The following is a 22,700-nucleotide window of genomic DNA, read 5'->3' as shown; positions in this document are numbered from 1 at the left end:
GGGGCACGAACCCATGTCCCCTGCGTCGGCAGGCGGACTCTCATACAACTGCACCACCAGGGAAGCCCTGTATTTCCAATTTTGAACACAAAATACCTTAAGTTATTAAGTAGCTAACCCAAAGTTATTAAATAGTATAATATTAACAGTCCCCAAGAGGTCACGATAAACATGCTTTTATCCAGATGTAAATTGTACCAAATTGCCCTAGCTGAGTTTTTAACTGGTAGAACATACATACACAGTACAAATAGGAGACTATAGTCACAAAAAGAAAGCTCTTATTAATCTGAGTCCCTTTAAATCTTTTTAAATTGCTACTACCTTAATTCCCAACAGTAAAAATAATCCTTAGGGACAACCATTTTCATTTATAAAACATTTATAAATTTGTTTTATGGATTTCCTGCATAATCAGGAAATCACTCTGTCTTTTAGAGTTTGCAAAAAGCAATTTGATCTCAATTTATTAAGTAAAAATAGTGAGTTAAAAGAGCAAATCTATAATAGGATTTTTATTTCATATACAAATATGAAAAAATTTCTCGCTATTAAGTGAAATATGGAATATTAACATTATATAACAAGCATGAATGACTTTAATTTAATCATCTTTGTACGTTATATTTTTGGAGACATTAATTACTAAAGGAAGTATTTTTAAAACAAACTTTTACTCTAGATTAGCGTTAGATTTACAAAACGTTGTGAAAATGGTACAGAGAGTTCTCATGTAACTTACACCCAGTTTCCACTATTTATGTTATATTCTTATATTATGTATTATCTTATATACAATATGTATTATGTTATAGTCTACATCTTTTCTTAGTATGTTTCAGCTAATGAATCAATATCGACACATTATTATTCACTGATGTCCACACTTTATTTGGACTTCCTCGGTTTTTTATCCACAGTCCTTTTTCTGTTCCAGGTCTCACCTGGAACACTCTATGATATTAGTTGTCATGTGTCCTTAGACACCTCTTGGCCATAACAGTTTCTCGGGCTTTTTCTTGTTTTGGATAACCTTTACAGTTTTGAGACGTATTGATCAGGTATTCTGTACAATTTGCCTAAATTGGGGTTTATCTAATGTTTTTCCATGATTGCACTGGGCCCATAGGTTTTTAGGAGGAAGATCACAGAGGTAGAGTGCCCTTCTCATCACATGATGTCAAGGGTACATACTACCAACATGACTTATGCTGCTTACCTTGGCCACCTGGCTGAGGTCATGTCTCCACTGTGAAGTTACTCTTTTCTCTTTCCATGCTGCGCTGTTTAGAGGGAAGTCCCCATGCACAGCCCACTCTTAAGGTACAGGGAGCTATGTTCCACTTCCAGCAAGACAAAACATCTTCATAAATTATTTGAATTTTCTTCACAAGAGTTTTGTTGCTTCTCCCCACTTATTATTTATTTGTGTGTTCGGCCGTTTATTTACATCACACTCGTGGATTTATTTTATTCTTTGGGTTGTAATCCAATACTACTGCGTTAATTTTGTTGCTATATCGGCCCCAGCTTTGGCCATCGTGAGCGCCTCCACTTGGTCCCCGTGTTCCTGTGGCATCATCATATTTTTTCAGACACTTCTTCTTCTGGCGCTACCAGGTAGGTTCTCCAGGCTCACCCTGTATATTCCCTGTCCAGGGACAGAATCAGCCAGTCCTCCAAGCAGCCCTAGTTCCTTTTATCAGAAAATGGGATTAGAAACCAAGATCTGGGCACTGGTTGTGCTTATTGCTACTGGAGTGTCCTTCCTTCTCGGCCTTCTCAGCACACAAAGCAATGTAATACATGTGTATGTGCTAACCCGTGTGCATACGGATATCTGTGATCATTTCTATGTGTACCGTCTGTAGCTATCCTAGCTAAACATGAATCCACATTGATGCCTCAGACTGTGATCTTTTTTTTTTTAAGATTTTTTTTTTTTTGATTGGAGCACTTTTAAAGTCTTTATTGAATTTGCTACAATACTGCTTCTGTTTTATGTTCTGGTTTTTCTGCCACGAAGCATGTGAGATCTTAGCTCCCCAACCGGGGCTCGAACCCACACCCCCTGCACTGGAAGGCGAAGTCTTAATCACTTGACCACCAGGGGAGTCCCTCAGGCTGTGCTCTAATACCACTTCGTTCATTACAGCCTTCCCGCCTTGCTTGTCTGCTTCCTCGCTCTGCAGCAGTGAGAAATCTGCTCCCAGCATCCGCCATTCAGGTACTGAATAGCTCATCACGGTATCTGCGGAGTGGTTTCAGAGCTGTTGCCCTGAAAAGGAACGACTTTACCAAGCAGGGGACAGTGCCGTGAGCAACAGCTTCTGCCTTTAGTCCTACAGTTACTATTCATTTCCAGCGTTACCTGGGTCCTCATTCTCCCACTCCCTTAAGGAGGTCATTGTATACGTTTGTGAAAGCTATCTTTCTCAGTATTAATTCCATCTGGGATCCTCCAAACTCCTAGATGAATTTTTAAGTTGCATATATTAAGGTTCACTCTTTGTGATGTAAAGTTCCATTTTAACAAACGCAGTGTCATGTATCCACCATTAAAGTGTACAGAGTAGTTTCACCGCCCTAAAAATCCCACGTGCTTCACCCATTCAACCCTCCCAGCCCAAGAAAACCTGGTAACGGCTGATACCAATCTGTTTACCACCACGATACTTTTGTCTCTTCCAGAATGTCACATAAATTGAATCATACAATATGTAGCCTTTTCAGACTACCTTCTTTCACTTATCAGTAACCATCTAAGGGTCATGCAGGGCTTTTCATGGCTTGGTATCTCATTCCTTTCTTCACTGAACAATGTCCCACCGTATAAATTACCACAGTTTATTCATCCATTCACCTGTTGAAGGATATCTCGATTGCTTCCAGTTTTTGGTGATTATGAGTAAAGCTGTTATAGATATTTGCGTGCAGCTATTTTTGTGGATACAATCTTTCAAATCAGTTGAAAAATATTCAGAAGCATGATTGCTGGATCATATGATAAGATTATATTTAGCATTATAAGAAATTACCAAACTCTCTGCCAAAGTGACTGTACCATTTTGCATCTCCACCAGCAATGAATGAGAGTTCCTGTTGTTCTGCATCCTCACCAGAAACTGGTATAGTCCCCTTTTATTTTTTAATTTTAGACATTCCAGTAAGTTTTTATCGTGATAAATGATGTTGAGAGTCCTCATATGCTCATTTACCGTCCGTACGTCATTTTTAGGGAAAAGTCTGTTTAGATCTTTTGCCTATTTTGTAATTGTGTTGCTTGGTTTATATGCTGTTGACTTTTAAGAGTTCTTTGTTATTCTGGACACAAGCCCTTTATCAGGAAGGTGATTTGCAAATATTTTCTCCCAGCCTGTGGTTCGTACTTTCACTCTCTTAACAAAGCAAAAGTCTTTCACAGAGCTAAAGTTTTCGATTTTAAGGAAGCCCAATTATTAATTTTTTTCTTCCATAGATTGTGCTAATAGTATTGTACTACAAATTTGCCAAACCTGAAATCATGCAGATTTTCCTACATGTTTTCTTCTAGAAGTTTTATGATGTTGTACATTTATATCTATTTTGAGTTAATTTTTGCATAAGGCGTGGAGGTCTGTTTCTAGGCTCTCTTTTTCTTTGCATATGGATGTCCAGTTGTTCAGCACCTTTTATTGAAAAGATTATCCTTTCTCCATTGAATTGCCTTTACGCCTTTGTCAAAAGTCTGTTCACTATACTGTGTCAGACTACTTCTAAGTTCTCCTGTTGATCAATGTGTCTGTTCTTTCACCAACATCACAGTCTTGATTATTGTTGCTTTATATTCTTTACGTTCTCATAATTGGCGATCTGTGTTTTCTCTCTTTTTTCTTGGTTAGCTTGGCTAGAGATTTGTCAATTTCACCGATATTCTCAAAGAACTAGTTTTTGCTTTTATTGATTTTACCTTTTGTTTGCCTGTATTCAATGTTGTTGATTTCTGGTCTCATTTTTATGATTTCCTTTCTTCTGCTTGCTTTAGCTGTAAATTGCTCTTCAAACTCTCGTTTCCTGAGGTGGAAGTTTCGATTACTTATTTTAGACCCTTCTTCTTTTCTAATATTTGCATTTTATATATAGTGCTATAGATTTCCTTCTACCAACTTCTTTAGCTGCATCCCCGAAATGTGCTAAGTTAAAATTTCTAGAAATCTCTCCCCCAAAATAGAAGCAGAAGTACTTCCCAACTCATTTACGAGGGCAACACTACACTAATACCCAACACCAAAACCAGATGAGGTATTGTAAGAAGTATATTTTAATTTCTCTTGAGACTTCTTCTTTGATCCATGGGGTTTCAAGTGTTTTGTTTAATTAGCAAATATTTGGAAATTTTTCACCTTTCTGTTACTTATTTCTAATTTAATTTCACTGTAGTCCAAAAACATGCTTTGTATGATATTCATTCCTTTAAACGTATTAAGACATGTTTCATGGCCCAGAACCGGATTCATCTTGGTGACTGTTCCATGTGAGCTTGAGATAAATATGCATTTTGCTACGGTTGAATGGAGTGGTCTGCAGATGTCAACTACATCCAGTTGATGGACCGTGCTGTTGAGGTCCGTACTGATTCTCTAGGTTCTTGATCTATCAATTACTTGGCAGAGGACTGTTGAAGTTGCAACCATATAGCGATTTGTCTATTCCTCCTTTTCGTTTGATCGCCTTTATCTGATGTATTTCGATGCTCTGTTCGTAGGCACATCCACGTGTAGGATTATTGCGTCTTCTTTTCCCTTCATCATTCTGTAATGTCATTCTTTTTCCTTGACGATATTTCTTATTCTGTAGAACGCTTAGTCTGAAATTAACATAGGTAATCTATCTCTTTGTGGATTACTTTTAGCTACCTGAGTCTTAATATTTAAAGTGGGTTTCTTGGAGACAATATATAGTTATGTCTTATATTTTTATCCAGTCTGACAAAATCTGTCTTCCAACTGGTATATTTATATTAATCATATTTCAAATAATTATTGGTATAGTCGGACTAGAAAATTTTTATTTGTTTCATTTTGTCTTCTCTTTTCTTCCTTCTTTTTCTGTCTTTTCCTGTTTTAATTGAACATTTTATACGATTCCATTTTTATCTCCTCTGTTGCCAAATCATTTAATCCTCCATTTTAAACTTTTCAGTGGTTGCTCTAGGGTTTACAATATGCATTTTAAAATAATCTACGTCTACCTTCATATAACATTGTACCATTTCACATGTGGTGAAATGTTAAAATTCAATACACAGTGGAGACCAGACTTGAGAATTCCCTGAGCAGACAAAACCACTGAAGCCATGTAAGCAAAACTAAATCTAGCTTGTTTCACAAACATAAGCAAAACTTAGGTTATTTCTTGTAAATGTCTCTGATGATCATAAACAAGTCATCTTTCTAAAAATGGTATAAGATAATCACTTTTAACCAATCCTCTGGAAACCCCATTGTAATAACCAATCATTGTAAATGCTAAACTTCCTCATTTTCACTTTATAAGACATCCTATAACATCATGACCCTGAGTTTCATATCAGTTTTAAATTTGGAAGCTCCGAATTTGTGAACCATTCTTATATGTACAGTAAAGTCTCATAAATACAATTTTATTAATCTGGTGGTTTTAATCTTGCTATTTCTGGATTTTTGACAGCAGGTATCTTACAACAGGCAGACTCTGGGCCCGACCACTTGCACTGTGCACCAATGCTGCCGCTTACCAGCTGGGTGGCCAAGCAGTTTACTTCCCTTCCCTGTGTCTCAGTGTCTTCATCTACAAAATGAGTCACATGGTTGTCATTAGGACAACAAAGTGCTTAGAAACTCTCCAGACACATAGCAGGTGCCACATCCATTTTGGCTGAAGTCGTCTGCATCCCGCCGTGTCTTTTGTGGATGACCTGGCACATCTCTGAGAGACTGTGGATTGATTTTACAGTTTGGTTTAAAGGGCGACCTTACCTTATGTCAAATGCTCATGGGGCTGGTCTATAGCAACCTCCTTTGCTACTTTTCAGGTCTGTTGTTGAAAATGTTATGTTTCCATTTTTAATTTTTAATTCTTTCTTTGAATCAGCTGGACATCGCTAATTTCATCCCCTCCCCCAAAGAATCTTTCTATGGATGACTCCCTGAAAGTCCTCCCGGGAAGCGGGGACACACGTAGTGAGAACTTACCCACTGGCCACTATTTCACGGGGACCCCCAGACCGGAGGAAGGGAGCTGGCGCTTCTCTTTGTGTCTGTGGTGCTTCCACTGGTGCTGACCTGGTGTCTCCCCTTCTGGTCTAGGTGCCCCACATGGAAGACAATTTCCAACAACAACGTTGCAGCTCCTTGAACCCTGGAGGTATTTACATTTGTTCATTCACTCATTCATCTACTTGACAAATCGTATAAATCCTAGGAATAAAAACTCTGTCATTTCCCAACAGACATTTTCGTGTATTCTGTGCTTGAGGCGAGCCCAGAGCTGCATGAGCTGTGAGGAGGACACAGGGCCAGCCGCTTCTCTAGGGGGATTACAGGCATTAAACGCCTAACAAACACACAGAGAACATTGTGAGATACAAAGGTGCCATGAAAGAGAGCATCTCGGAAGTGGTTTGGGACTGAGTGGGCAGGCAGGCTGGTCTGTGGGAATGTCATTTCAGCTGAAACCTAAAGGTCAACAAGAAGCTGGAGTCATGCAACAGTTCATCCATTGCTCCGTCTATTTCTTCACCACCCCAGGGGCACACTGGGCCTTCTGAAATCTGGTTGTTGATACTGTTGCAGCAAAAATAGAAATAAAGTTTTCCTTCTCCTGAGCGCAAGGAAAGCAAAGGAACAGGCTAGAGAAGAAACATAACCTGGCCTGAAAGAGTTAATCACTCCTGGTTTTATTTTAACTGTTACTCATCTGTACTGTCTGTAACTAGATTTGGACTTCACAAAGCTATCCTCACTCCCTGACACTACGTAAATTACATTCTGCACCTGTCACTCCTGACTCTGTGTGAGTTACATCCTGTGCCTGTCACTCCCTAACCTTATTACATCCGGTTGTTTACATCCCCTACGCCCCCTGGTGACAAATCACCCCCTGTAGCTTTTGCATTTCAGAAAGAAGGTCGCGGGGCAGATAAACCAGAGACAAACGGACCCAATTACCAGACTGCCGGACCCCAATTACGGAGGCCGCCTGATGCCAGCTATGACTGTTTTGAAATAATGCAAAGGAAAAAGAAAGCAAGACCTTCACTACTTTGATCCTTATCACATACCCCAGACTTTAAGCCCCAAGTGTAAAATCCGTCTCCGATTCCCTAGGGAAAGGGGCACAGTTCTTGAGGATCTAGCCTGCTGTGTCTTCCCTTCTGCCTGGAAGGAAAATAAAGCCATCTCTCTCATCCTCCAAAATCTCTGTCTCTGTATTTCTGTTCGGCATCGGTGCACAGAGAAGCAGAGATTTCAGCAACAATACTCTTTAATCCCCCTCAGGTTCTAACCCACTGTATTTCCAATTGAGACCAGTGAAGCTATCGGGAATCTCTGAGGAAGGATAGAGAAGGGATAAAAGAGAATGGCGGATTTTCAAAAAGCATAAAGAAGTAAGATACTGTGATATTATGATTTATATTAAGAAATACATACAATCGTTCTTGGGGGATTGGTTCCAGGATTGCCCCATGGACACCAAAATCCATGAATGTTCAAGTTCCTTATGTAAAATAGCATAGTATATACATATAAACTACGAACACATCTAGATTACTTATAATACCTAATATAATGTTATGTAAATAGTTGCCAACATCCAGCAAATTTAAGTTTTGCTTTTTTGGAACTTTCTGAAATTTTTTTTCGAATATTTTTGATTCATGGTTGGTTGAATCCATGGATACAGAAACCAAGGATGGAGAGCTTACTTTCGTCTTTGTCCTGTTTCTGACACAGGGCTCCTAAAACCCTTGGAATTTCCTAAGAGAAGAGAGTGATAAAGTTGTCTTTTGTTATATTAATGAGGTGATTTGGGGAGATGGAGGCTGGTTGCCAGGAGAACAATTAGAGCGTTGGAACTCTCTCAGTCCCACCCCTCCCCCAGGCCTCTGAGGAGGGGTGAAGGGCTGGAGGTTGAATCAATCACCAATGGCCATTAAAAATATAGCACAGGGAGATCAGCTCGGTGCTTTGTGACCGCCTGGAGGGGTGGGAGAGGGAGGGTGGGAGGGAGGGAGACGCAAGAGGGAAGAGATATGGGATCATATGTATATGTATAACTGATTCACTTTGTTATAAAGTGGAAACTGACACACCATTGTAAAGCAATTATACCCCAATAAAGATGTTAAAAAATATATATATATATAGCAGTGTGTCTGTATACCACAGGGAACTCTGCTCAATATTATGTAACAACTTAAATGGGAAAGAAATTTGAAAAAGAATAGATACGTGTATATGTACAACAGAATCACTTTGCTGTAAACCTGAAACTAACACAACATTGTTAATCAACTATACTCCAATATAAAATAAAAAGTTAAAAAAAAAATCACCAGTGGCCAATAATTTAATCAATCGTGCCTATGTAATGAAACCTCCATAAAAAAACCAAAAGGAGAGCTTCCAGGTTGGTGAACACTCAGAGATTTGGGAAGAACGGTGCTCCTGGAGAGGGCATGGAAGCTTCGTGCCCTTTCCCCATACCTTGCCCTGTGCATCTCTTCCAACTGGCTGTTCATCCATATACTTTAGCATATCCTTTAATAAACTAATAAACTAAGTAAATGTTTCCCTGAGTTCTGTGAGCCACTCCAGCAAATTAATCAAACCCAAGTGTTAGGGGAAACACTGACTGAAACCACCACCATGGCCAGGCAAGATAGTAGCAACTTGCACAAGTTATCTTACAACAGGAGGTCCTGGTAAGGAATGCAGAGCTAACAAGCTACCACCAACCGGAAGAATTCAGAAAAGGTCAAAGGAGAGAGGAGACGCCAGTCCATATGTCCTACCAACCTCCCAGAATCCTTCTCGCTGGAATCCATCTTGGCTGAGTGATGCTCGTGCCACCAAGAAGGACCCTGAGTCAGAATGATTGGCCAGAGACAACCAGGAAACTAATCCCATCACCATAAAACCCGAGACTGCAAGCCACGTGGCAGAGCAGTTCTCCTGGGTTGCCTTACCCTGCTGCTCTCCGCCCAGGTGCCCCTTCCCAGTAAAGTCTCTTGCTTTCTCAGCACATGTCTCCTCGGACAATTCATTTCCGAGTGTTAGACAAGAGCCCACTCTCGGGCCCTGGAAAGGGTCCCCCTTCCTGCAACACAAGAATAGAGTCATTGCAACCTCCAATCTATAGGTGCTTTACTTGAAGCACAGGTGACAACCTGGACTTGAGACTGGCATCTGAATTTGGGGAGAGAGGCTGAGGGGGCCAGTCTTGTAGGACTGGGCCCTTAACCCATGGGATCTAATGCTATTTCCAGGTAGATAGTGTCAGAATCCAGTTGAATTGTAGGACACCCAGCTGGTGGTGTGGAGAATTCCTTGGTGGTGTGGGGAAACCCCCTCCGCATACACATACTCACTCACACTGGAACTTGTACCAGACCCCTTGGTATCAGAACCACTATTACATACGTTCTGAAAACTATAGACCCTGGAACTCTACGCTGGTCCCAGATAAGGCTGTAGGGTCAGGGACATAAGCCGAGGCCCAGGCATATCTAGACAGGGAAGCAGTGATGTCTCCACACTCACAGGGTCCCAAAGACCACATTGTGAAGGATGCTGCCTTTTCCGTAAGGTCTGTCTGAGAAGGAGGTCCAGGATATAAGGTCTAAGAAATAAATGTACCTGGACGCAGACAAGGCATTTGACAAGATCTTTCATGACATCTCTCTGGCCACGGTGAAGAAGTATGACAGTATAACATGAACTATAAAGACAGGGTGTATCACCAAATAATTGAAGGAGAACAAGACCCTTATTAAAAAAAACTTCATTTCAGTTTGCTGAAGCACAGTATATAAAATTGAGGGTTAGAAATAAGTAAGAAAAGAAAAGCAATGGGCTTACCCTATGCACATCAGAAAACAGATCATTAAATGCAGTTTCAACAATATTCCAAATGAATAATCACAGTTATGTCTCTCTCATCAGCTCATTCATTCCCACCTAATTAATTCTTGCTCCATGGGATCTCGGGATAGCATTCTATTTCCAAAAAGCAGTTCTAGCTTGCTAGAAATCTTTTTTTAAATAGGCATTGGGTTTTTTTTTAATTGTAGAAAATATCATATAACATAAAATTTACCGTTTTAGCCATTTTTAAATTTTATTTTATTATGGTAAAGACATAACATGAGATCTATCCTTTTAGCGGATTTTTAAGCGCACAATACAGTATAGTTATCTACAGGCACGATGTTGTGTGTCTGATCTCTAGAATGTATTCATCTTGCATAACTGAAACTTCATACCCGTTGGTTAGCAACCCCTCCAACCTCCTCCCCCAGCCCCTGGCAGCAACCATCCTATTCCTTGCTTCTATGAACTTGACTATTTTAGATTCCTCATATAAGAGGAAACACACACTAACTGTTCTTCTGTGGCTGGTTTCTTTCACTTAACATGAACCTCAAGGTTCATCCGTGTTGTTATCTAGGGCAGGAGTTCCTTCTTTTTAAGGCTGAACGATATTCCCGTACAGGTATATACCACATTTTGGTCATCCATTCATCTGTTGGTGAACGTTTGGGTTGTTTCCACATCTTGCCTGTTGTGGATAGTGCCACAGTGAATATGGGGGTGCTAATATCTCTTCAAGTTCCTGACTTCAATTATTTTTGATAAATACCCACAAGTAGGACTATTGGATCATATGGTAGCTCTATTTTTCAGTTTTTGAGGAACCTCCATACTGTTCTCCACAGTGGCTGCACCAGTTTACATTTCCACCAACAGCGCACGAGAGTTCCCTTTTCTCCACACTCTCACCAACACATTGTCTCTTATCTTTTTGGTAATTGCCATTCTGACAGGTGTGAAGTGATATCTCATTGTGGTTTTCATCTGCATTTCCCTGAAGATTAATGATCTTGAGCATCTTTTCGTATACCTGTTGGCCATTTGTATGACTTGTTTGGGAAAATGTCTATTCAGGTCCTCTGCCCATTTTTAAATTGTGTTACTAGAGTTTGGGGAGGGTTTTGTGTTTGTTTGTTTGCTGTTACTGAGTTGCAGTCTGAAAGTTGTCTAAGCAACGTCAGCTTAAGTCCAAAGTCTGTACAGAATTTTTAGAATCTGAGTAGTTGACAGTACCTAGTGCAGTCCTTTCAGTACTAGATTCTGAAATTAACCTTCTTTGCTGAAGACCTAATTTCTCAGCCTGTAAATTAGAGCAGAGCTTTCAGGCAATCACAAGAAAGCAGAAACCAGCTATTGATGACAAGGCTCTGGTTATTTTATTACAGTTACCAACAATAGGAAAATGGAGGGAGCGCAATACATAATTACTACATATGATTTAATCAGTGTTTCTTCTGCAGTTAAGAACATCCTACAGAAAGTGAGGGCATTGACTTATCTCCAGAACCTGCCTGTGAAGTGTACAATCTCTAAAACACAGTTATATGAAAGATGTTTTACCTGAAACCTTGGGAAGGTTGAACTTCTCCTTTGATTTGACAGATCTTTCCATACAGTTTTTTTTAAGCGTTGAGCTAATTAAGAAATATGAAGCATACAAAAAAACTCATTATTTCTACCATGGCTCGTTTTATATACAAAAGAACAAATCTTTGTGCTTTTCTGACAGTTCCATGGGAAATCACAAGGATGGTTTTAAGTGTTTTTTTAATCCAAAATATATTATTTTCCTGAATTTAGGCTTTGATCTCCTTGAGACAAAAAAAATCAAAAGAATTATAACAGGGGATTTGGTCACTTAATTAAGATGGAACCATAGATGCCTAAGAAGATGGATTGGTTACCATTTAAGCAAAATAACATATGTTATTTTAAATAAACATAGAAGATGGGCTTCCCTGGTGGCGCAGTGGTTGAGAGTCCGCTTGCCGATGCAGGGGACGCGGGTTCGTGCCCCGGTCCGGGAAGATCCCACATGCCGCTCCCAACAGTGAGAGGCCCACGTACAGTAAAAAAAATAAAATAAAAAATAAAAAAAAAGTAAAAAAATAAAAAATAAAAAAAACATAGAAGATGATAACATGCCTGAAGGAGCCTGATTTACGGCAGAATTGAGGAATTCCCTCCAATGTTCTGTTTTTAATGAAGGACATGACAAAGTCACCAAGAGCACAAAGATGTACCTGGTAGGATAAGGAGTTTCTGCCATCTTGGCAGATGACAGAAAGTAAAAAACGTTTTACTTCCTTGGGTTAAAAGCAGACTAAGCCAATCGTTTTAAGAGAGAGAAAATGTAATTTCTAGTTTGTTAATAACATAACAAATGGCAGTAAATGATCTACAAGTTCCTTTTTCAAATGTCATTTTATAGTTCGGCACGGGAGAAAAGCTAGATTAAACCATGTGGTAGCGGATGGAGGGTGAAGACATCATTATGAACTCATGTTTAACCTAGTATACAAATATACACCCAGATGAATGGACATTGACATATATGGACAAACATATATATTTATAGACATGTGTATATGCACAGGTCAGTATGCAGACATATGTTTCTGTAGAAGAGGAAAACTTCCCTTCTTCCCTTCTAGGTTCTTGGCTGGTCTAATAACTAAATTGACAAAAGACAGATCAAAAGGAGAAAAACAAATTTAATTTCATATGTACAGGAGTCCATAAAAATCTGAGACTCAAAGAAGGGATAAAACCAGGCAGTTTTTATACCTTTTAGACAAAGAAAACATAGATTAATCTTATGTAGCAAGACTTTGGTTTAAATTCAGATCTTTTAACCTATTTCTCTCTCTGCATCTTTTGTACTATTATGAATTTTAAAGACAAATTTTAAAGCTAATGAGCAGCTTGATAATTCCAATTGTTAAGGATTAGCCTCTGGTGTTATTTCAGCGCTTCCAAATAGGATACATAAATGAGCTCCATTCCTCACAACATATCCGCTGTCCACGTGGGCAGGCCCACATTGTTATGAGATTCACAAAACTCCAAAAATTTGTCTTCTTTCAGGAAATGATGGAAGTCTATAAAAGCTGTGACTTGAAACCCTTGACAAATGTTCATTATGTAAAACTATTGTCACATCAAGTGTAGAAATTTTTTAAAAAATAATTCAAGTAAATCTCACATAGACTAGAATTGTAACCATGACTCCAGTGCTCCAGGCTCCCCCAGAAGACACTGTAATTAGTTTTTTCATCTTCCTACACCCCAACAAACAAGTGTTCCATTTTCACGGTGCTGTTAGCAGAGACAATACTTCACGGATGGGGTGCAAGGCTTACGGAGCTGAGTTGTAGCACATTATTAACCCACTAATGGTGTGTAAACACATCATCCTCAATCCACAGGTTCCTCCTTCTAGACATGCTCTCCAGAAAGGCGGCTGGCATATTCTGTACCTCACTTTCCTTCCAGCCTCCTGGAACAGAGTTTCTAGTGAATTCCTCAACTCCTTTCATGCCCAGATACTTCAGTTTCGTAGGTTTTGAAGCCAAGGATACAGGAGAAATGGTAACTACATGAGAAATTATAAAGACTTTTTAAAATTAACTAAAGCTTTTTTGAAATGAAGCTGAGTTATTTGTAGTGAGGTGGATGGACCTAGAGTCTGTCATACAGAGTGAAATAAGTCAGAAAGAGAAAAACAAATACCGTATACTAACACATAGATATGGAATCTAAAAATAAAATGGTTCTGAAGAACCTAGGGACAGGACAGTAATAAAGATGCAGTCGTAGGAAATGGACTTGCTGACATGGGGCAGAGGGGAGGGGAAGCTGGGATGAAGTGAGAGTGGCATGGACATATATACACTACCAAATGTAAAATAGATAGCTAGTGGGAAGCAGCTGCATAGCACAGGGGGATCAGCTTGGTGCTTTGTGACCACCTAGAGGGGTGGGATAGGAAGGGTGGGAGGGAGGCTCAAGAGGGAGGGGATATGGGGATATATGTATACATACAGCTGATTCACTTGGTTATATAGCAGAAACTAACACAACATTGTAGAGCAATTATACTCCAATAAAGATGTGAAAAAAAATTTAACTAAAGCTTTTTAAAAGATAATTTAATGTTTAGGGCAATAATAATAACAATATATTGTGGAATTTATAACATATGTAGAAGTAAAGTATATTACAATAATAGCACAAAGAACAGAAAGGGAGAAACGAAAGTACACTGTTGTAAATTCTTTTTACCACACAAGAAGTGCTAAAATATTGCTCAAAGGTAGACTGCAATTAGTAAAGGATGTATATCACAAACTCTAAAGAAATCACGAAAATATCACAACAAAAAAAGCTGATAATCCAACACAATAAGTGGTGTGGGGGCCTCCCTGATGGTGCAGTGGTTGAGAGTCCACCTGCCGATACAGGGCACACGGGTTCGTGTCCTGGTCCGGGAAGATCCTACATGCCGCGGAGCGGCTGGGCCTGTGAGCCACGGCCACTGAGCCTGTGCGTCCAGAGCCTGTGCTCCACAACGGGAGAGGCCACAGCAGTGGGAGGCCTGCATACCGCAAAAAAAAAAATTTTTTTTAAATAATAATAATAAGTGGTGTGGAATTATTTTAAAAATTCAATAGATCCAAAAGAAGATAAAAGGAACAAAGAACAAATAGGACAAAAAGAAGACAAATAGCAAGACAATAGATTTAAACCCAATCATTTCAATAATCACAGTAAACGTAAGTGACCCAAAACCCATTTAAAAGTTAGAGATTGTCAGATTGAATGAAAAATCAAAGCCCAAGTATATATTCCTTACTGGAAATCTACTTTAAATACAAAGACACAAATAAATTAAACGTAAAGGACGCAAAAAGGCATACCATGCTATCATTAGTCTAAAGAAAGCAATAGCATATTAACATCTGACAAAGTTGATTTCAGAACAAAGACTATTACAAGGGATAAAGAGAATCTTCTCATAATGATACAGGTTTCAATTAATCAAGAGGGCATAACATAATCCTGAATGCTTGTACCTAATAACATAACTTCAAAATACATGAAGTAAAAATTACATAGACAAGGAGATATAAACAAATCCACAGGTGGAGTCACAGATTTTGACATCACTGTCTTAATAAATTGATAGAGCACATAGTAGACAGATCATCAGTAAGGATATTGAGGACCTGAACCACACTGTCAGTCAACTAGACCTAAATGACATTTATTGAACACAACGCTCAAAAACAGGAGACTATCCATTCTTTTCAGGTATTTATGGAACACTTACCAAGATGAACCATTGTCTGGACCATGAAAAAAATCTTAGTAAATTTCAAAGGATTCCAGTCATAAAAATATGTTCTCTGATCACAAAATGAAATTAAATTGGAAACCAATAATAGAAACATATTTAGAAAGTCCTCAAACTTTTACAACTAACTAAAATGTTTTTAAATTAAAGATTAATCAAAGAAAAAATATTTAAGAAATTAGGAAGCATTTTTAACTGAATGAAAATGAATACGCAATATAGCAACACTTGTGGGATGCAGCTGAAGCAGTGTTTAGAGGGCCATTTATAGCACTAAACATCCATGTTAGAAAAGAATTGGTTTTTTGCGGTACACAGGCCTCTCATTGTTGTGGCCTCTCCCATGGCGGAGCACAGGCTCCGGACGCACAGGCCCAGTGGCCATGGCTCACAGGCCTAGCCGCTCCACGGCATGTGGAATCTTGCCGGACCAGGGCACAAACCCGTGTCCCCTGCATCGGCAGGCGGACTCTCAACCACTGCGCCACCAGAGAAGCCCAAGCCCATTTTACGGAGAAGAAACTGAAAGTTGGCCAACTTCCCCCCACCTCCCACCAAAGGAGGAGCCTGGAAAGTGCTCCTTTTAACCACCACTCCCCATACTGATAAGAATACACGTCTTTTATGGAGTATTCCCACACGCCAACCTCTGTGAAAGGAGTTCTGAGAGTATTCTTTGACTCTCATAAAACTTGGTGAAAATGGTATTGCTGCTGTTATTTGCATTTTTCCTGTGAGACAAGAGGATGCTTGCCAGCCTCCCCAGGTAATAAAAAAGGTATTCACAGATGACCTCCAAGAGTGGGGGTTGACTTCCGTCATTCAGGAAATCTCATCTATCCCAAGCACAGTTCCTCTGGATCCTGACTTCCAGTCCCGATGTGCCCTGCCCTGTGGTCTGGGCGATGGCTCAGCTTTGAGGCAGCCAGAATCCACCCTCTGCCCCCTGCACGTAGCACCAAGGCCTTCTCTAAGGAGATGGGTGAGAATCCTGGAGGGGGTCAGATTGTATGTTCAAGCACCCCAGGAGAGGCATCTCTCATTTCACACTTTTGTTTTTTGGTTTTCTTTTGCGGTACACGGGCCTCTCACAGCTGTGTCCTCTCCCGTCGCGGAGCACAGGCTCCAGACACGCAGGCTCAGTGGCCATGGCTCACGGGCCCAGCCGCTCCGCAGCATGTGGGATCCTCCTGGACTGGGGCACGAACCCGTATCCCCTGCATCGGCAGGCGGACTCTCAACCCCTGCGCCACAAGGGAAGCCCTCATTTTACGCTTTCTTTTCATTTCTCTCATCTCCTTCATTTCGCATTGGCCTCCTTGATCGCCCTAACCCGGGTTTCCATGAGGCCCAGTCGCCTACCTTCTTCAGGCCTTTGCTCAAATGCGGCCCCCTGCCCAAAGTGCAGTCTCCCCAACAGGCACCCCACCCTTCCCTGTTTGTTTTTCCTACAACTTTTCACCAACTAGCACGCTATACATTACTGTGCTTATTGTGATGACTGTTTCACCCCACTGCCCCCAGAAAATTAACCCCACAGGAAAGGTTGTGTGTCTGTTTTGTTCACTGACTTATCTTTAGAACCAAACAGAATCTTTGGGACCTAGCATTAACAAAAACGCTCTTACACTCGGCACCAACCCGTGATTCATAAGAGAGAAACTTAATAAATTAGACTTAATCAAGTTTAAAACTTTAGCTCCTTGAAAGTCCATTAAGCTGATTAAAAAATCTACAGACTGAAAGAAAATATTTGCAAGCCACTTATCCAATAAAGGTCTCGTATTTAGAATATATAAAGAACTCATATATAAAGACTATATGAGAACTCTCAAAACTCAAAAGTAAAACAAACAATCCAATTAGAAAAAAAGCAAAAGATATTTCACCAAATAAGAGAGCAAATAAACACAAGTAAATGTCATTAACCATTAGGCAAATACAAATTAAGACCACAATGAGACATCAATATATACCTTTAAATATAAATAAAGTTTAAATGAAAATGAGTGGTAATGCCAAAAACTGGCAAGAATGTGAAGCTGGATTTCACATGTATCAATGGGGAATGTAAAATTATACAGCCTCTCTGGAAACGATTTGGTAGTTTCTTACAAAACCCAACACACGCTTGCCTTATAACCCAATCATTACAATCTTACGCATTATCCCAGGGAAATAGAAACATATGTTCACATATAACCTGTACACAAATATTCACAGCAGCTCTATTTATAATAGAAAAAATACTGTAAGAAACCCGGATGCCATTCAATAGGTGAATGGCTGAACAAATTCTGGTACATTCCATATGATAGAATATTATTCAGCAATAAAAAGTACTGAACACTTTCTGGTTTGGCATGTAAGGAGCCTGGAAGTAGCCCTTCTCTTCTAACAGCAAGTAAAAAGCCGAATAAACTGAAAAATCAACCACTCTTCTTAGAGCCGTAAGAGAAATGAGGTCACGTGCTGAACCTCTGCTCCAAAATTGGGCAGGCAGATACGGAAAACCACGGTACACTGGAGCAGAAACCTCCACGGGAACCAGTCAAGGTAGGAAAACCAGAACGGTCATGAGTTACCGGAGGCTAGGCGTGGGCTGGACTGAGAGTTAAAAACCCCAGAGGGACACAGGGCAGCCCCTACACGTTTGTGAATTTGACGTCCAGGAGCACAGCCAAGTTCTCACAGTAAATATCACAGAAAAATCCCTTTGTACTTCCGGTAGAGGGAGGGGAAAAGGAACCATTTTGAATTACAACAGAGCACTCAGTTTTTCTTGACAAGGAGAAAGTAGTTAACCAGAGCCTAACCTGCTGGGGTTGATCAGAGCTTAACTGACCAAGGGAAGTACCCAACTCCAGCCCCTTCTGGCTATACTGCCCCACCTAAGGGAGAAGGGAAAAAAAAAAAAAAACAGAAACACTTGTAAGGTTCACAATCCAGAGGTGTGGTCTCACTAAAGGACGGAGACCTAATCATGCGACTATAGAATGCTTCTCCTCCCCCTACACCTTACCACCACGAGATTAAAGGCATCGTGTTTACTGCAGTTCCTTTCACCCAGTATGTCATGTGCAACTATCAAGAAAAAATTACAAGGTATACTAAAAGGGAAAAAAAAAAACACAGTTTGAAGAGACAGAGCAAGCATCAGAACCAGACATGACAGGGGATGTTGGAATTACCAGAGAATTTAAAACTGTGATTCACATGCTAAGGGTTCTAATGGATAAAGCAGACAGTATATAAGAACAGATGGGCAATGTAAGCAGCGAGATGGAAATCCCAAGAAAGAACCAAAAAGAAATGCTAGAAATCAAAAACACTGTAACAGAAATGAAGAATGACTGCTTTTCTTTCTCTTTTTTGCGGCACGCAGGCCTCTCACTGTTGCGGCCTCTCCCGTTGCGAAGCGCAGGCTCTGGACGCGCAGGCTCAGTGGCCATGGCTCACGGGCCCAGCCGCTCTGCAGCATGTGGGATCTTCCCGGACCAGGGCACGAACCCGTGTCTCTTGCATCAGCAGGTGGACTCCCAACCACTGCACCACCAGGGAAGCCCAGACTTCTTTGACTGCTTTGATGAGCTTATTAGTAGGCTGGGCATGGCTGAGGAAAGAATCTCCAAGCTTGAGGATATATCAGTAGAAACCCATAAAACTAAAAAGCAAAGAGAACAAAGTCTGAAAAGAAACAGAGCAGAACAGCATCCCGAAGGACTGTGGGACAACTACAAAAGCTATCATATACCTAGTGGGATTACCAAAAGGAAAAGAAAGAGAGAAAGAAACTGAAGAAATATTTAAACATTAATGAGTGAGAATTCCCCCAAGTTATTGTCAGACATCAAAACACAGATCCAAGAGGCTTAGACAACACCAAGCAGAATAAAAGTCAAAAACAAACAAACAAACAAAAAACCTACACCTATGCAAATCATTTCCAAACTACAGAAAATCAAAGATAAAGAAAAAATGCTGAAAGAAGCCAAAGGAAAAAACACCTTACCTATAGAGGAGAAAAGATAAGAATTACATCCAATTTCTCCTCAGAAATCATGCAAGCAAACTATGAAATATATGAAGAGCTGAAAGAAAAAAAACCCACCAACCTAGAATTCTGTACTCTGCCAAATTATTCTTCAAAAGCAAAAGAGAAATACTTTCTCAAACAGAGAGACAGTAAAAGGACTAGCGGTTGCTAGGAGCTGGGGGGAGGAAAGGGTGACTAGATGGAACACGGGATTTTTAGGGCATTGAAACTACTCTGTGTGATATTATAATGGTGGATACATGTCATTATACATCGTTCAGATTCATACAATGCACACACAACACACGAGGGAACCCTAAGGTAAACAATGTGCTTTGGGTGATGATGACATGTCACTGTAGGTTCATAGATTGTAACAAATGTATCCCTCTGCTTGGAATGTTGATAATGGAGGAGGCTACACATGTGTGGGGTGAGGCTATATGGGAAATCTCTATACATTCCCCTCAATTTTGCTGTCAACCCAAAACTCCTCTTTTAAAATTGTCTTTTAAAACAGCAATGAAGCATTGAAGCGTGCGACAATGTCGATGGAACTCCGGGGCGTGATGCTCAGCGGGGGGAAAAAATTCAGTCTCAAAACGTTGATTATTATTTTATTCCATTCAAGTCACTAGGGACACTGAAATGTAAAAAGAATAAGATATTGCTTCATATCAATCCATAAAAAAATAAAATAAAATCCCCTAAAGAAAAATGAAATAAGAGGAATCCCCTTCAGAAAGAACATATCAGTAGAAAAACAGGTGCAATGTGGCCAACAGAGACCCCAAATAAAATGGAACCAAGCAGACAAGACAGACCTGGGGTTCAGTCACATACTTTGTGTTCTTAGAAAAACCACCAAGAGACAACAAATCCTATAAGGACTTCTGATTCTGCTAAGGGTCCTACCTGGGAAAGTTCCCAAAGAGAAGCTCCAAGGACAGCCAAACATGGTCAAGCTACAAGGGCCATCCAACCCCCTTTTGCAAGTCTCTCAATGGTGGCTTCTGTGGTTTTTGCTTTTAAAAATCCCCCAACCCTGGCCCATTCCCTCCCCGGGAACGTACTTTTGGTCACAGTTTGCAAACCTTGTGAAGAATAAAGCTGTCCTTTTGCTTTAAGATAATCCCGACTCGTTTTCTGGGATTTATTTCTAATTTAGGATGACAAATCAAACCAGAAAAAAAAAAGTGAAAAGCTATAATGTCAGTTGAGGGGCAATGCAAGGAAGATGGTGCCCAAAACAGCAAATCAGGCTGAGGGGTATAGCCACCCTCTCGGGACAAATGAGCTCAGAGCCACACAGGCCCACATTCTCCAGCCCTGGTCCTCTCCCCAGGATTCCCAGGGGAAGATTCAGACCCTCTCTGAGTTTCTGAGGACATGTGAGTTACTGGGGGACCCTGGGTTAAAATTCAGGACGGGCAGCTCCCTTGCCTGGCCCGGCCCCTAGCTAGCTGACGGTGTGCTTTCCCACTCGGGGGTCTCGCCCCTCAGCTGTAAAGCCTGTGAGGGCAGGACGTTGGGTCTGCACACCCTTGAGGCCCCTCCAGCTCTAATCTCTGTAACAAAGCGTTTCACTGAGACCCTCAGGGGAGAGGGACACTCAGATGTGCTGGGGCAAACAAATGTCAGGGAATCTGGGGAAAATACACTCCCTCTTAACAGGAAAGACACTCCTTTTACAGAGTTCAAGAAGGCAGCCTGTTGGTCACTGAAAAAAGACTGTCCTTTGAGGTTTGACAACAGCAGGCCAGGGCCTTGCATCCTCCGCTAGTGGTGAGAAAGGAGCTCAGTGCCCGCAGAGCAGTGCATCGCCGGCAGGGGGCAGCAGAGGCCAGGCCACAACGCAGGGCCCCAGCGCCCCAGCGCCCCAGCGCCCCAGGTTGCGTCCAAGATGCTTACTCCAGGGCTGGGTCCAGGATGTTCTCAGCAAAGCTGCATCTGCGGACTCTCACTCCTAGCCTGGTTTGATTGCGTAAGCACGTACCTTCCCACCAACATCCTTCTTCTCTCCACACCCTGCACAGCCACAACCAGTGCCTGGAAGGGACTGCGCCTCATTTACTGAATGAATGAATGAACGAACGAACGAACATACGAACATACACAGGAATAGCGGTGGAGATCAGGACGCAATTTGGTGTAGAGGCAGTTTGGTGTGACGGAGAGAGTTCAGGTTGACGGTTCCCTTCTGCTCACCTCAGACGATGCTTGCAACTCACAGGGCACGAATTTAAGGCTACTTTACGTCACTGAGTTTGTTCTCAGTGTGTCTTCCCTGTATTAAATGCCTTGGGGCCACGCCCGGTGTCTTCACCTCTGTCACAGCCCAGTCCTGTGTCCTTGTGAGAAGCACAATGCCTGTAGCAAAATGCTCACAAGATACTGCTATTAAACACTCTGTTGTAAGATGATGTGTGATATGAACCCAACTTCTTTGGGAAAACAAGAGCATTGGTCTTATTCTCACAATCTGACCCCTCCTGGAAGAAAAGCGATGGCACCATTTAGTGAGTCCTCCAGATCTAAAGCCCCAGTCACACTCCGGAATGTCTTTGTGTGTTTCTATCAGAGACACGGTATCTGGCTGATGATGTTATTTACAAAATGATTATGTTCCGGGTCTATCATTCCTCACTTATCAGCTGGAAATTTCCATGAAAAAAGAACTTTGTATTTAACCCTTTGTCCTGACACAGGTAGTTGCCAGTCTAGCTTTCAGGTAGTCTCACTAGCTTTCTGGTGAGATGAGACATCCCGTATTGTCCTTTTCTAGTGTAAGATAGGCCATCTCTCATTGGAGTCAGTGCTCCTTGTAATGGGCAGTGGTTTGGGGGAGACCACAGTCTGAGAGGTGGTAGGCTGGGTACAAAGGCTGTCAATTGATCTGGATTTGGTTTCTAGACCTTCATGACGGACAGAGTGAGGAAATATATGTATTTTTAAAGGCCGTTCTATGCTCTTGTATGAGATGGTCAGTCAAGTACAGCCGCAAGAGGAAACAAAGGAGAGACTTGGGAAAACAAAGTTGATTACAGTCCCAGGTCCTAGAGACAGGAGACCCAGAACACTACACAGGGCCACAGCGGAAACACCATGGTGAACAGGAGGCAGAAGCGAAAGTGATGGGATAGCCGAGGCCACCGCCTTTATTGGGGTCTCCTTGGGGAAAAAGGGCAGGGCAGAG

This window comes from Neophocaena asiaeorientalis, unplaced genomic scaffold (genome assembly GCF_003031525.2).
Source record: "Neophocaena asiaeorientalis asiaeorientalis breed wild unplaced genomic scaffold, Neophocaena_asiaeorientalis_V1.1 scaffold137, whole genome shotgun sequence".
NCBI classification, from domain to species: Eukaryota; Metazoa; Chordata; class Mammalia; order Artiodactyla; family Phocoenidae; genus Neophocaena; species Neophocaena asiaeorientalis.
This window is presented reverse-complemented; position numbering follows the sequence as displayed.